The sequence below is a fragment of the Acipenser ruthenus genome, chromosome 10 (assembly GCF_902713425.1).
Source record: "Acipenser ruthenus chromosome 10, fAciRut3.2 maternal haplotype, whole genome shotgun sequence".
Lineage (NCBI taxonomy): Eukaryota > Metazoa > Chordata > Actinopteri > Acipenseriformes > Acipenseridae > Acipenser > Acipenser ruthenus.
Genome location: NC_081198.1, coordinates 10,822,859 through 10,839,956, shown reverse-complemented (window position 1 = coordinate 10,839,956; position 17,098 = coordinate 10,822,859). Strand labels below are relative to the sequence as shown.

General features: G+C 35.5%; 1 protein-coding gene across 1 annotated transcript in view; it reads right to left on the bottom strand.

Annotated features, from left to right (window-relative positions):
* LOC117414181 (palmdelphin-like) overlaps positions 1 to 1,963 on the bottom strand; it is a 21,255-nt gene extending 19,292 nt beyond the window's left edge. The window contains exon 1 of the mRNA XM_034023995.3: positions 1,939 to 1,963. The gene's annotated coding sequence lies outside the window, so the exon portion shown is untranslated. The remainder of the gene's footprint in view (positions 1 to 1,938) is intronic.
* Positions 1,964 to 17,098: the final 15,135 nt, after the last annotated feature.

Sequence of the window (17,098 nt, the reverse complement as noted above, 5' to 3'; positions counted from 1 at the left end):
GAGATAGTTAGGGTTATTGATTTATTTTATTCTAACTTTTAAAATATTCAAAACTGTTATGAAATATGGGGAACACCATAATTGGGCTGTTTTGTTTTGAGATATTTGAGTTGCATAACACATTGTTTATAATGCCAGATTTAAATCAAGTGCTGTTCTGTCAGGGAGTTCATCTTAAAATACATGCATTTAATTTAAATGATCGGTAGCGCTACCTAAAATGGATGGGATGTCTTGGACTTCTGTTTCTCAGGTTATAATATAATTGTATTACTTTACCTACAGTAGATGGATTTTTCATTAGCTCAATTAAACAAATGAAAACAGGTTGGAACAAAGACCTGGGTGGGTAAGGGCCATCTTAACTAACCCCTGACTTAGAGTGTACACAACCATATAATAAAGAGAGAAGCATATTGATAAAGGCTTTAAAAACACTCAACTTGTTCATCGGTCTATCTTCTCTTTTGAAACTAGACATATTTAATCATAAACATATACAGCTGAATTGTCAACATGGTTACTGTGGACACACTTTCTTTGCAGAAACACCAGATAAATCTGTGATTTAGTAACACAAATGCCTGAAAGGTTTCAAGAGCCCCTCAGTCGCGTTAGCCTTTTGTTTTTATTAGACCCGCTACAAAAGAGATATGTCAAATGACTGCAGTGTCAATGAACCATGAACAAACAAAACAATAGCAAGCTTATACTGGCGTTTCAGTCATGATAAGCAGTTCATGTTTGTTTGTTTTGTTTTTGGTTAATGAATCATGTGTAGAACTGGCAATGGAAACATAGAAAGAAAACCTATGGATTACCTTTAAAAGTGTTGGATTGCTGCACTGGTATGTACTAGGAAGTGTAAATGGTACATTTCTTTTACATTACACATTGCTTTTTTTCTGTTATTATTTTAAAACATCCCCCCCACTATTTGGCTCATAAAAAACATGTTTCTGACTTGTTTAGAGTAATCTCCGTGAGCAGCACACAAAGCTGTAATTAAGCTGTAATTAAGTGCTGAATACAATCTCATCAGTTAACATACTGTCTACAATGGCTCATGCTTCTATTTAAAAGCCCTGCAATTCGACAGGGAGTGCATTTCCAAAATAACAAGAGAGTGTGAATAACAACCCTCTCAGACAGTTTGTGACTGTTTCTTCTAACCACACTGACAGAACCTCAAAGATCCTATCCATTTTTATTGAGCACAAACACATACATTTCTTATGAAATCCACTCTGAGGCCTGGATGCCCCACCCATAGGATCAGTGAGTTTGAAGCAGTGTTTATTGTGTGTTTTTAAGAGCAACAGAAATCTTTACTGTATAACCTGTTTACCAGGAATTTGTTTTCAGAAGTTTAAGAACAAATTTAAAATCAGGGATTATTATTTTTGCATGTACATGCATAATAATAATAATAATATTAATAATAATAATAAAGCAAACACACAGGGGGTTAAGTACAAACTAACTAATTAGTAAACCACTTGAGGGCAGCAGATCCCCATTAACACTCATCAGCAGTTCCAATTAGCAGTTTTGCATAATGTATCAAGGCAACATTGAAAATGGAAAATCACAACCTACAGCTTTACCTGTGTGGGATCCTTAATCTTCAGACACATTTACACAATATACTGTCCACTGTAACTACTGTTCGGACCAGTATTCATATGACACTTCTTGAAGGGTACCGACATATATTATCAATTTATTTGTGGTCGCATGCTAATCCATTGGTTTTCAGTGCCTTTCCTTCTACAGTTGGAAAAAATACAGTGTGTGGGAAATTCCTTAGAAAGACATATTGACCTTCCACAAATATATTTTTTACACCATTCCGCATTTTAAAAGTCGTTCCTGCTCTATGACACAGCCCACTCCAAGAGGAACATGTCGGGTTATAAGCAGGAAAAAGTTCCTTACCTTTATCACTTTGCCAGAGCACTGGTAGCTGAGAGAGAGAGAGAGAGAGGAGAGAGAGAGAGAGAGAGAGAGAGAGAGAGAGAGAGAGAGAGAGAGAGAGAGAGAGAGAGAGAGAGAGAGAGAGAGAGCAGAAGAGAGAGAGAGAGAGAGAGAGAGAGAGAAGAGAGAGAGAGAGAGAGAGAGAGATTAAGTGATGCTCCCTCAGGTGTTCCGCTCTGTGTGCAGCAAGGGTAGATCATAAATTCCCATGGGGTCACAGCCTGGTTGGGGAAACATTTGTCAGGATAATGTAAAACACCACTTGATCAGGCTGTAGGAATGTGACCGTTATTAACTCTGCAATAAAAACAGCTTGAAATACTGTCCCTGTTCAAAACAAATACCGGTACTACCCCTGACTTTGAAATGAAACTGAAGTGGCTTAATCCTCTAGGTACATTTAACTCTTGAGTGCACCGTGCTGTTTTAATAATATAAATAATAGAAGATGATCAAAACAGTGTAGAATACACTTGATCAATATGCAGTCAAAGTATATTTTTTGTACTGTATATTTTAAAAAAAATACAAATATCACTCACATTAATATGTAATATGTATGTTTATATGTAGCTGAAAAAACATTTAAGATCGTCCTTCGGGTTAAATAATTCCTGGTTTGTTGCTTTTTTAAATCAGTAGTATAGCTTTAGATTATTAGCAGATATACTTATATTTGTACTGATCTGTATAAACCTTATAGAGAAGCACTTGTCTTTTCTTAATTATTCATTTCTGGAGTTGTTAATGTAAAAATGAACATGAATCTAGGCTTAGTGATAGGACAAATATTTTCAAGTAGTTGCACAATAAATTGGGCTGTTGAAAAGCACTACAGAGTAAATGGTTGAGAGAGCAGAGATTCAATGCTGTTGTCATGGCAGCAGATGAAGAGGTTTTAAACATGCTAGGCCCAAAAAAGTAGTGCAACCACCCCCCTCCTTTGTCTGTTTTCGGTTTCTCAAGAAAAGAAAAAGTCAAAGATTATAGAACATTACATAAATAACATGGAAAAAAAGACTGAAATGGATGTGTGGGTGGCTGTGTGGGAAGGAGAGCATTTTTTTTTATGTAATATTCTGTTGTTTCTTTCTTTCCTTTATGTAGCATTTAAAAAAAAATTCTACATAGCAAGATTCAAGGAGAGATTTGAACCCATATGTACCGAGTGATGAACGGGAACGGGGGGGTAACAAAACACAGTAAAACTACAAATAATGTCTACCTCTCGATCATATTTAAATACGTTTCAATTGTGGTAAACACATTCTAAACATATGACAGTTGCCTAAGGATACTGTCTGCTGTTTATTACAGCTATAGTTATTATTCTTTGCTGCAGTGAAGAATATAGTATTTCGTTGTTAGCTCGGATCACTGTGCAGTATGCAGTTGTCAAGCTCTAATAATAATGAATATGCTTTATTTTGTGTTTTGTATTAAAAGAAATCTAATGTATTTGTTCACTCTGGTCATTTGGTAAATCAGTGGCTGGAAGCCCTGCAAAGAGTTCTTTGTGTTTGTGGGCGTCCTGCATTCTTACACTGTGACATAAACTTTCATTTACTCTCGATGGCATGCAGTAATACAATATGAACGCTACCTCTGTCATGCATTGGATCAGGCCTCGGTTTACAGCACCTAGATGGGAGAACAGGAGCTTAAAGGGCATAAGGACTTTTTTTATTTTATTGAGTTACATGCAATTTAAAAGTTTAAAAAAGTGGTCAAAATGTAAAAAAAATAATAATTAAAACAATACGCACACCTTACTTAAAGAGTTGTAGCAACACAGGAGTACATGTAACACAGTAAAATAAAAAGGTCTATGTACCCTTTAACTCACAGTCAGTCAATAAATCTGGCTAAAGCTGAAATGAGTTTTTCAATAACATTTTAATAACAGTTTAATAAAATGGAATATGATATGAGAAAGCTATTCTGTTAATTCATTTTATACTTAAATGATAGATTTGAGATTTACTCCACCTTAACCCCTGTGTATCAGGTTTCCCATCACTTTACTGGTAAAATGGTAATTATAGTGTCATTAAACAATGCCATTTGTGAAGCTCATAATGTTTTTTGCTTTTTTTTTGCTCATAATGTTTTTCACATAACTTTCAGACAGCCAGAGTAATTTAAATTTGAAAACCTCAACCTGTCAAAATGACTTCTGTGGCTAGTGTTAAGGGGTATACCTGAATAAAATATTGTAACAACGCCTGGTCTTGAGGCGCAAAGCAGGAAACAGAGACGGGATTCAGGCACTAACAAAACTACTTTATTAATTACACAGGGTCTGTGTTTGGGTCAGGACCACACCACAAAAACAATAAATCCTTCCTCCTGTCTCTATCCTAAAAACTCACTCACTTTATCACTCGCTCTATTCGAGTAACCCACCTCAGTGTATAGTACAAACATGCTAAGATACTGTAGCCTGTAATCTCCTGCACCAATATATTTCACCAGCAGATGGCTCTGTACCAATCCCCCTAGAATCTCAATGGGAATTCTGCTCCCTGCCTGTTTTCAAAGGGTCCTGACTAAACTGCAGAAATGAAAAAAACAGCATCCTCTTTACAGTCATACATTAATCTTATACCGACCCAAATTGGTTACTGTGAGAGTTATTCAGCAGACCCAACAAGCAAATTCTAGAAATAACCGGATAAGCCAAGTTCTAACCAATTTATTATTATTATTATTATTATTTATTTTTTAGCAGACACCCTTATCCAGGGTGACTTACAATTGTCACAAGATATCACATTATTTTTACATACAATTACCCATTTATACAGTTGGGTTTTTACTGGAGCAATCTAGGTAAAGTATCTTGTTCAAGGGTACAGCAGCAGTGTCCTCCACCTGGGATTGAACCCACAACCCTCCGGTCAAGAGTCCAAAGCCCTAACCACTACTCCACACTGGTGCCCTGTTACATGTTAATATTTATAATATAAATATGTAATGTTCTAACTATCCCAGAACAACTGAAAGCTGCCATCGATAAAAAAGGGTCGTTTTACAGGTCATGGCATTTGGTTTTAAAAGAAATAAAAGTACTCCTATTAGATGCACATACAGGCTTCATCCACTAAATAGTTATACATAGTAATATATTATCATTTCATAGATCAACTCATGTTCTAAGAATAAATAAACATGGTGTACATTCTCGCCACCAGATGGCATTAAATCACAGCTCAATGCAAATGAACACAGATGCATTGTGTAATAGCTGTCAGTGTCTCAGTGATGAGAGGGTGGAATGGAAGGAATCAGGTACACAAGAGTACATACTGTACTCTTATACGCCCAGGCCATTCCAGCTAGCCTGTCTGTCATAAACTAAATATGTGTTAATGGCTAATGGACCAGCTGTACATATTAGTCCCTCAATCAAGGTCATACGGTCAAGTTACTGTCAGAATAATGTCACCTATATTATCAATATGTTTATGAAAGAAATGAACGATTTTTATATTTGCACATTAAGACAGCCAAATGGTTCACTGAGTGTCGGAACCCTCAGGGTCTCTATACTTACTGTTGATATTCACCATATCATTGTAATTGTAATTCAAATGCAGCTTATGGACACGTAACGTAACTTGATGACACCACTGAGCATTCATGGTTACATTTTCAAGCTCTGTATGTTCATAGAAATACACTAATCTTACAAGGGGTGGTATTCTTCTTTATGGGAGTGATAGCATAACTCCACTTGAGTTTCTGTCAACAACCAGAGAGCCAATAAAAAAGCTCTGCCAATCATGCTGAATAGATTTCATAGCACATTGTGCTGCATTCAGTTCTGCTTCATGCATTGAATTAGAATGAGCTTTTATGGTCTTATTACAGTCCAGCCAGCCATCATATTAGTGTATTTTTCTCATTGCCCTTTCATGACAAACATGCTGTTTGGAGTTCTTGACATTTAGAACATGGGAAAAGATGATAAATACGTATGTCTTACAACGGTCCCGAGGAATCTGGGAAATACATGCACCATGCCCTCTTAGAAACCCACAAAACCCACATAGAGACTTGTAGATTACGAGGGCCTGGTATGTAAAACACTTGTTCAAAGTTGCCCTGCAAACAAGGAATTGTAGTTGTCAATCTAAAGCCAGAATCATCTTGAACTAACACGAAAATACACACAAATGAATTGTTCCTATGACAACTTTGATACTAATAGGATTATTTACATAAAGACTGTGAAAAGAGCAGTTTGTAATCCTGCACTGACGTCGGGTAGTTTAAGCCTGTGGACATCTGTTTTTCACAATGCGTTTGTGCTGATATCAGCAGGCCTGCAAACTGCCCCTGGTGTTATTCTACATGCTGATTTCTCTGCCTGCAATCACCATTCACTTACTAAAGATAATTAGAAAAGATAGACATTACGCTTGTAACAAATCCCATTTATTACACTAAAGTATAATGAGAGAAAGAAAATGCTGTCTGACTGTAAAGTTTTAATTTGGTGATATTTCCCAATGGATGTGTATGGTTAAATGCATTCATCCATACACTCATATACTTTAAGATCCTATGTGATACAACAGGGCAATTGTTTTTTATGATGTTATTATGTTATGCATCAAAAGATCTTTTTGATACATAACAGAAAATACCAAAAAGTTCAGTTATTTTTTATACATCATCAAAGCTATTTCATTTACTACCAGTTTAAAGGCTGTACCATTTGAACTTGATTACAGTTTTAGCCGTTCAAAATTGAATGGCAGTAGTTGGCTTACACGTAGGTCTGTGCCAAGAGGTACATAATGAATCTACATCAAAGGGCTGTTATTATGTTTAGAAGTAACACACATCAACCCCACCCCAATATGTCTGCTAAATAATTCAATAATAATAAGACAAGTTAAGTTGTCCTCACACTGTGCTATCTCTTCTCTTGTGGATTTGCCTGCCATGGAAAGTATGACACTGTCACTGCTGTTCCTGATGGTTATTTTTAGTAAACAATTTACAGTAAGTTTCCAGTGCTATTTTATGTAGTCCTATATGTACAATATCTTAAAAACTTAAATACTGATAAACTTTACATTGTCATTATGTTCAAGCTTTTCCCCCATCGGCCCAGCCTTTCTGAACTCACCACTCTTTCCATGTTTTTGTGAAATTTTATTACTAGTAAGTGACAGTCTTAAGATATATGCTTGCTGTCATTTCTAACCTCTCAGATGAAAAATGTACGCACCAAATTAAAATTTGTGGGATGAAACTGGTATATAGCTATAGGGGTATACAGTAATTGAGGTGGTTTTTTTACCTTTAAAAATCTGTGATAAAAAATAAGGTCCGGCTCTGGACACATAACTGGAGTCGCAGTCATGTACAATATGGTAAAGCCTTGAGTGATGGGCACTACTGCTTAAATTCGACATGCTTTGTATGTGGTTAGAACTCTGGAAGAGGTGGCAGCTGCTCTTAGACACTCATATGTTTTCTGGGGTGGTTTCCATGGTGATTATTTACATAGTGTAACACAGAGTGGATGTTCAGCAATGCCATTCTAAAGCTGGCAACTATTTTCTACATACAGAAGCTCAAGAGATTACACAGCACCTGTTTTAATATAATAATAATAATAATAATAATAATAATAATAATAATAATAATAATAATAATAATAATAATAATAATAATGCCCAATAAACCTTATTATATTAAAAAAAGAAAACAAAAATAGTAGAAGGTATTGTTTGTGATCTTTGTCTCAACAATAAACCGCTTCTATTCCTGTAAGCAACACGAGTAATGCAAATTATTAGTTCCAGTTGTTAGTTTGTGTTTTTGTCATATAGGATACTAGTGCTAACAAGAAACTATTTATTTTCTCTGAAAAGGCGCTTATGTATGTGTACCCTTTCAACAATACCCAGATAAGACAGCTGTCAGTATCCAAATGTAATCTGACAGTTTGCAGCTCTGAAAGGTCAGTCTCTGAAAGTATGCATTAAGCTTCCTTATTGCAAACTGAGATGTGTATCAGGTGCTGTACAAGATATGCATAGCTGTTTTTCTGACTGTCATGTGATTCAGATAATATTGACTTTCACACAATGTTGTTGTTACTATATTTGGGTAGTCAACAAAATGAGAAAATTGCCTGAAATGACCAACACATGCAGTGGGCTAGAGAAATATCATTGACATATATTTTAAAATTAAGAATTTTATAATAAACTACAATATATAATATAACTATCCTAATTATAATTGAAATAATTACACCATTTCCAGTAGCACTTTAATTTTACTTCACTATAATTACACTGTAATAATACAGTGATTACACATATGATTGCTTAATTGCAATAATATGCTTAATTATAAAATGTAATAAGGTTGCCAGTTGCTATCGACTACTGTATAATTACACTGTATTTGCATACATGGTATTGAATTTAAAATATATTTACTATGTAACTACATGTGTAATTAAGGTGCTGTTCAGGAAATGTGGGAAACGTGGTAGACTTGGAAGTAAAACCTATAGAAATTTCACAGGACCTGCATGTTTAAAACCATTTGCTGCTTGCAAGGAATTAATCCTTGTTTCTTTTTTTTAATACATTATTAAACAGTTTTACCTAATATTTGCAAGTCAATTATAAGGCCTCTGGAAAACAAGATTGACACAGCAGGGTAGAAAAGCAAATCACCCAATGAATCTATTAAAAAAAAAAGTCAAGTAGCATTTTAAAATAAAGCTGTGTTATGGTAGTTGTCATACCAACTCTGCAGAATAATTTAACCCATGTTATGTGGCTAAAGGCAATTTGAATGCCAGTCTCCTTATACAGTATTAACAGAACACATTCCAAGAATGGTGCTCCCGGCACACATATTAATCGTACTGTAATAACATGGTAATTAATAGATATGTAACAATGCATCTACATGTTTCATGCCAAATTGAACATTTTAGAGAGTAACTACAGTACATATGGAAATTTAAGGGTAACTGAGTAAAGGCCAATGCATCATATGTCATCCTTAATTTGTTACTATGGTTACTATGTATGTTGATTGCACAGTCGGTAAGAGTACCCATATATTTTGTACAACGATGGCTGCTTTAAACAACTTTACCACTGCATAAAGGCCAGGTGTCTCTCTATAGGAAATTACCGTATTTTGGGCACATATTTTCAAAGCATATTCAATTACTGAACACAACAAGCCTATTACAGGCCGTTGCTAATTCTTATGTATCCCTTTGATCTGTGTGAAGATTTCAATTATTTCTGACAGTTCAGCAGACATGCCATTATTGTTGATTGAATGGAAATGGTTAATCTGTGAACTGGTATTGTTTTTAGACAAGCCAGGCGATCAGTAGACAGAACTGTCAACACTTACTGTATGTTCAAACTATTCAGTTAAACATAGTTACTGGTGAGGAATACAAGGAACAGGCAAGACTGTTTAAAAATACCAAGGAATATTTTCTAGCTTGATACATTTCAGCAATTACTATGGGCAATGGTTTAATTATTCTTTTAGTAGGAAAGACTACTCTAATGCACTATATATATACCACAGTTAAATCAATGAGTTCATAACTGTACACCACAGGAGAAAGGACCTTTTCACAGAAGGGAACACATTCTTTTATTGAAAAAACCCTTGAAACATCATTGCTTCTAACACTGAGAAACAGGATTTTTTTACAGTAGAAGGTAATGTATGTGTGCCTGTTGCTAGCAACGGGGTTCTTGATGCCATGGCAACCATGATGTGATATTCGTGTCTTTTGGCCTGAATTGAGTTGTCTTGCTTTTCATTATAGGCCAAATAATCCACAATACAAGCTGATGCTGAGCCTCGTTATTTAATATTAAACAATGAAGCATTTCACTTCAGAAATGTTAAGCTAATACTATGATTACAATGATTGGCATATCTACGAGGTACCTCTTTACATTAAACACATTAACTACATTGTAACTATGCATAATAACATTGTAATTATGTCTAAGTACACAGCATTTACTAAGTAACTACTATGCAAATACAAAGTAATTAGAGACACTTAATGTAAAGTGTTAATATAAGTTTTTCTTGTATTGAATTGTACTTTATTTTACTGTACACTTCCACAAATGTGTTTTGTTTGCTGTTAAAGAGGCCTCGACATCTTGGATGAATAAATAAATGAATAAAGCATCATAATGTTTGTCATATATGTATACCATACCGACCAATGTCTGCTAGAGCTCGGCCTTATTCCAAGCATCGTGCCGTGAACCACAAATTGAGGATTATATTTTAAAACTCGTTTTAGTAGATATATTAAGGGCTTATATAATATGTATACATGATAAAGGACAGATAATCCTATTGTGCCTTCTCAAAGGATTTCCCTTCAAACAGACTAGTACAGGAGAGGGAGTTACGCTGCCCAAAATGTTTGAGGACCTTTATTCCATGAAGACAATTTGATACGTAATAATGAGGGAATACCCCATCTAACATACTGAATACGACAGGCTTGTGTAGCAGAGTTACAAAGACACATGCATTTCTCTCCCTTTTTAGGCAGATATATTATAAAATATTTGTAATCACTATAAAATAAAATAAAAACTATGCCCAATATTGTCCCAATACATGTTTGAAGGTAGTGTCTTTATGTATTTTTCTGGTACATTGTGTGTTCTATTATTTTGAATATTGCAGGGCCACACAATAAGCGTATTACTATACTGGTATATTTCCCACATACCTGATTTTAATAAATGTAAATGTAAAAAAGAGAGAAGACAATCCAGATACAGTATCCTGTAGCTCAGGAAGCCCTGTGCTGTAGAATCAATTCATGACATGTGGAAACTCAACAGCAAGCAGAGTTATATTGTTTTTGTGCTGGCTTTTACCTTTGATATTTTCCACCTTCTTAAGCTTCATGTCAAGCTCCAGTAGAAGAAGAAGGTTAAACTCTGTTAAATACTGAAATCTAAAAGGGCTGAAGAGCTGGAAGTAAAACAGTGCAGACCAGAGATACTTCCAGCTTTTGAGGCCTGGTTCTTTCAACAAGGGGATAGTGATAGTTGGGGTAGGGATGTTGATTTGATGTTTTATCTATTGGCACATTTTGCTTGTTTTTGTTTTCTGTACATGACAATTCAGAAGCCAGTGGAGGTGTAGTTACAAGCCCATGTTTTCACAATCCTTGAACTGCTGGCCTTTTGCATCTTTCAATGACAGATTCACAGGGGTCTTCAGATTTGAACCACCCCTCTCCAGTCCATAAAGAGAGCCTCTCCCACACTGATGCATCTTACTTCCTATACAAGAAAATACCAAGTACTGATTAACAATCATGGATACAAGTCGGAAACCAGCAAGCCTCTCTCCTGCAGACTTTGTTTTTGATCATAAATCTTTGACAGTCCCACATTTCAAGGCAATACAATACATAATTTAAAGCACTAAATGCATGTTTAATGGTGATTGTGTTGGTTATTGTGTTGGTTCAAATGAAAGCTGGTCAGTCAGATGTTAGGACACAATAAACAGAGTATTACCACAGCTTTTTTTTGTTTGTTTATGTGGCATAACAAAAGCTACTTATTCTGCAATATGATTCTGCAATAAAAAAGTAAGAATGCACTTACAATTACAATTGCCTTTACTTACCACAGCTGTCTGTCTAAGTGAAGGAATAAACAAATAATAATAATGTACTGTATGAAAGCAAGTACAACCCTGTAATTAATGTTAGCTGTTTAACAGTGTGAAGGTGGCAGAAGTTCAGTTCAAGCCATAGTCCCCATATATTGCTAGTCTACAAAATCAATGAGATTTTGCAATGCCTGGATGTCCACATATTTATTGGGTTTCAGATGAAAGATAAAAGATCCGTGTTGGGGAGGTGTGTTTTTTTTAATGTCACTGTGCTCTTTAAACATGTTGTAGCTTCATGAAATGCCTGAAAGAAGGTAATAAAGCAAGGCCTGGGTCACTGACCTCTATTCACACATGGCCCTGATGTAAATTAACCTTTCAATTTAGTAGGGAAGCAACTGCTGCACACTGTTAAAATACATTCAATCACAAATCATAAATTACAGAAATTCAAGTTTATATATTGACACGTTTTTCCATTTGTATCAGGTGATTACCAGAGGGAAGATTTAGAAGTTTAAAAAATAACATCCTACAATTGAAAAAACAAAAAACACTTGCCATCTAGTGCCACCCTAATTTCCAATTATTTCTTTATTTATTCAGTTGAAAAAATTTAATCTTCCACCTACGGTACCTGCAGCATGTGGTTTTGGAATAGTAACACAATAACTCAGAAAAACTGGGGGCTTTGCTGAAATCCTCATATAACTAAGAACAGATTTCCTGTGTCTGTTCACTCAACACCTAAACATCTTGCATATACAATGCATTGCAGTATAATAGGACATAGTGTACAGTATTTTTTTAGTGTTTACATTTCCAAGTAAATAAATAAATACTGGTACCCTAGTAGCATATTGCATTAGCACTTTCTTGGTATAGTCTGAATGCGAGGTGAAGTTATTTGGTCTCTGGTTATAAATCTTTTGACCTTTCACATAATTTAGTTGTCTAATAAGGTAATACTTTACCCACCTTATTCATGCATGTCATTAGAATGATGATGAAAGCTTTACCCCTGAAGAAACTGTTAAACGAGGGCCTCGGCTGTCACTGTGAAATGAAATGAGAACTGAGGGGAGTCTCTAGTCTCTTTGAGTCCTTGCAATTGTCAAGTGAAATCGCGATCCAACATCGATTTAAAAAAAAAAAAAAAAGTCAATGAAGAACTGCTTGTTCAATAGATTGTCTCGCTTCATGAATTAAAGAGGACAGACACTTATATGACTATGAAGTAGACTTTTGAAACACAAGGTTGACAAGGAGAAACCCGTCCTACTTGAATTGGCATCTTACTGGGTGTGAGCAAGGGGTGTGAGCTCCCTTAGACTTCAAGCATCAGATTACCTGGTGGAAACAAATTGCACAGATTGAAAGAAAACATGTACCATCACATCCAAGCAGCAGGCCACTAAGACTGTGTGTGTGTGGGGGGGGTACTGAGCTATTATGCTGAAATGTAAGATAGACAGTAAGAACCCGTAACAAATAAAAAATCTTAAAATCTTAACTATAGGGTCCATTGAGTGTACAAGACCATGAATTGTAATTGTAATGGGCAGCAGTGTGGAGTAGTGGTTAGGGCTCTGGACTCTTGACCGGAGGGTCGTGGGTTCAATCCCCGTGGAGGACACTGCTGCTGTACCTTTGAGCAAGGTACTTTACCCAGATTGCTCCAGTAAAAACCCAGCTGTATAAATGGGTAATTGTATGTAAAAATAATGTGTAAAAAATAATGTAATTGAATGTAAAAAATAATGTGATATCTTGTAACAATTGTAAGTCGCCCTGGATAAGGGCGTCTGCTAAGAAATAAATAATAATAATTAGAACATCAGTTATATTCAACAGTTGATTCAACAGAATCAGTCGCTCAGAGGCAGGCTATGCTGTAAATGTTTGTGATGTTTATTTATAAAACAACTACGCCATGTGCTGTGTACAGAGATCTAAACTATTTGAACGTCTGTATTTCTTGTGATAGTTTTAACAGCTGCTGTAGTAAATGAATGTTTTATCAACTTAGACAGCATTTCATATACTAGCGAAATCAACAGCAGTAGTTTATTGTGAGATTATCTGCTGATTGCTAAGAAATGTTATGCTGGTGTATAATTAGTAATAATAAATGATACTACTTTGTGACACATTTTTGTAAATAAGATAGGATCTCTAAAATTTGAAATAGATTCAGAATTGAATTATTTCCCTTTTTAAATATTTTTTCATATACTAGTTTACATTAGTGGACTTGAATAGTTAGGTAAGTCAGCCATATAAGACCTGTTCCTCTTCAAATACAGCAAATGACTATGCCGTACTCAGTCAGGCTTTTTCCAGTTCATGTTGGCTGATCACGTCTTGACCAAGGTAGCTGTCTTTTTTAAACAGAAAATTTGATAAGCCGTAGTCGATGGAAAATAAATAAATAAATACATAAATAAATAAATAAAACATTCTGATGGGTTTACCTAATTAACAGAAGGGCTTGCATTAATGTAATTGGAAGCGTCCTTACATTTCCCAGCAACTCGACCAGGGGAATAGTTATTAAGTTGATTCCCTGCCAACATTTGTTTGATTTTGAAAGTGTGTGTCACAGAAGTAGGACACAGAGCTTGTACCCAAGGGGGGCACATTACCTCTATAGTGTCTCCATTTTCATTTAGCACATTCGATTCATTTTTTTTTTAAAGTGTGGGTCACAGAAGTAGGACACAGAACTTGTACCCAAGGGGAGCACATTTCCTCTTTACAGTGTCTCCATTTTCTTTTTCATTTTACCAAACCAGACAGGAAAGAGAAGGCAAAATTTGAGTCTAATCTTCAGATAATTCGAAACAAAGTGATCTTCTCAATGCTTAGAGGATGGAAGGACATTTAACAGGTTCACATGTCTATCAAAAAAATCCCATTCATTAACTATACAAAATTAATTTATACTAGTAATGTTCAAGCAAAGGGTTAGGGCCCATTGAGTTTCAATCTACAATAATAATGTTTTGCTTATTTCATTTTTGTATTAATGACTCTTTATATTTAGCATTCTGTGCAGTTCATCTTCAGTCATTGTGCTGCTCTGGAGCGTCTTTCCCCCTGCATTAACATGTTTCAATAAATTACATGCATTTCTTTGGGGTAATTATTATTTATATTTTGTGGAAGCACCATGATTCATTTATGTGAATTTCTATTCAATTAGGGAATGAACGTTCTTTCATAAGATTCTACGGAGCTGTGAGGTTGAATGGTTCGTGTCCATCCTCTGCTTCTGTATTTAAGGGCTGTAATAATAATGTTAATACCCTCCCATCAGAGCCACTGAACATACTGTACCATCAAGTATGCACCTCGGCCATTGTAGAAGGACCTCTTGCACATAACTACGCCCACATTGTACGGCTGACAGTAATTCTAGGCCAGCAGATATTAGCACCTAATTAAGTCGTGGCTAATAGGAAAGAGAAAAGCATTGAAGGTGAGAAGCTGTTTAATACCAAATCTTTCGATGTACAGTACAACTAATTGTGACTTCATACTGTTCACATTAATTGTCGCCCATTCCTTGCTGTTTCAGTTGTTTAGAAGAGAAATCGACAGAAGCGTTATTTGTTTTATTAAATGGTATTTAACAGGTTTAAATAGATACAATGCAATTACAGTAATTATAACCACTCTTTCTGTCTCTCCTCCCACTCTACTGGCACAAAAGCAAACTGCTCTTTTAAACTAGACTGAAATTATGATTTTTTTGTACATATAATATGCTGGTAATATTTGATTTTAATGGGGTCCTTTTGGTTTAGTACAAACTTTAACTAACTAGCCTACTAACATGTTACCAAATGGATACACTTCAAAATACAGGTACATTAACTACACTGTAGCTCCCCTGTTACACATTTGTTATGTTCTTTAATACATACACAGCAAAGTCAGCTTAATATCACTTGTTAATGTCGCCCTTTGCTTATTATTGTAATATTCTTAAGAGAATATAATGGGAGACAATAGGCACATGCTCCTGAAAATATCAATGTTGTTATTACCACAATTTGGTTAATATCAAGGGCATTTCGTCATCATACATCTAATTCCCACCCACTTAATATTATTTCATTGTAATTAACACTATACTTCACAGCAATAGAGGAATCAGGGTTAGCTGTATTAAGATTTGGGTAGGGTTTAGAATTAGAGTTAATGTTGCTGTTGGGGTTAGGGTTACACTGCAAGAACTGAGTATTTAATTGCTGGGTAAACTAGTGCCATAATTGTGTTCAAACCTTTATCTTCAGCAGTTCGCTGTGTGATTATGTGAGACCCGTGTTTGACTCTCTAATTGCCTGCTTGTTTGCCCTGTGTTCCAGTTGCCATGACAACCCCAAATGAATAGATTCATGCTAACTGTTGGCATCTCTAAAGGTTAGCACGATTGGCTGTGGTAATTTTGTTCACCTTTGTTGCTATGACTGCTGCTAAATCTGCTAATATTAATAATGAATTTGAATATATTCACTTTAAGTCAGAGGAATCAGAAGCAGAATACATATTTGAGCCTGGGTGGTAAAGTCAACACAAAATTTAACATTATTGCTGTACGTGTAAGCAATCAGTGAAATATTTACTGATAAAGAAAGCAATTGATGCAATGATGACTGCTGTATAATTTAATGTACCGGCCTTGGCAGCGACCATTTCAAAAAATAAATATGTACACAGTACAAACCACATATCATTCTTTCGAGGTGTAATATTTGGGGTGCCACTGCACTTGAAGGGTGGCTTGCTCATTAGAATGTTTTGAATATATTTTAATAGGTGACGACTATCTATTCATTTTTACTAAGCAAGGGGTCTGTGTGGGGTAGAAAAGGCAACCGATACCCAATACCAGCTGTTCTAGTGCATGTACTCATTGTCCCAATGCTTGTTGGAGGCTAGTGTACTTGTAGTATAGAATAGTTTGGTTTTGCATTTTGATTTTACACACAATTGTCAGCTCCATTATCATTCCAGAGCCCCTAATGGGATGTTTCCTTGTTAGAGAGATTTATTTTAAGGTTTCTGCAGCTCTTTCTCACTGGAAGGCCCTGACTGATTGACATCTGAGCAGACACTGGGCTTCAGACACTGGGCTGGATGACAACAATCCCATCAGATCCGAGGATTCCTTTTGACAAAGTCCTGGAGGGGATTTCTTATAGGGACTCTTCTTACTGTGGAAAAGCTCACATGTGTGTCAGTCTGTGAGTAGCACATTTTAAAACAACTTTTTATTTTTATTTTTGAAGAATGTGTTTAACAATGTGACGCGTATATTAACTAGAGGAATCTGATATATATATTTTTTTTAAACTACAGTATCAGTGCCGCACTGAAATACACTATTTAATTAGTCATCACCATGAACTCTGTGATGCATTCTGGCAGCAAATGG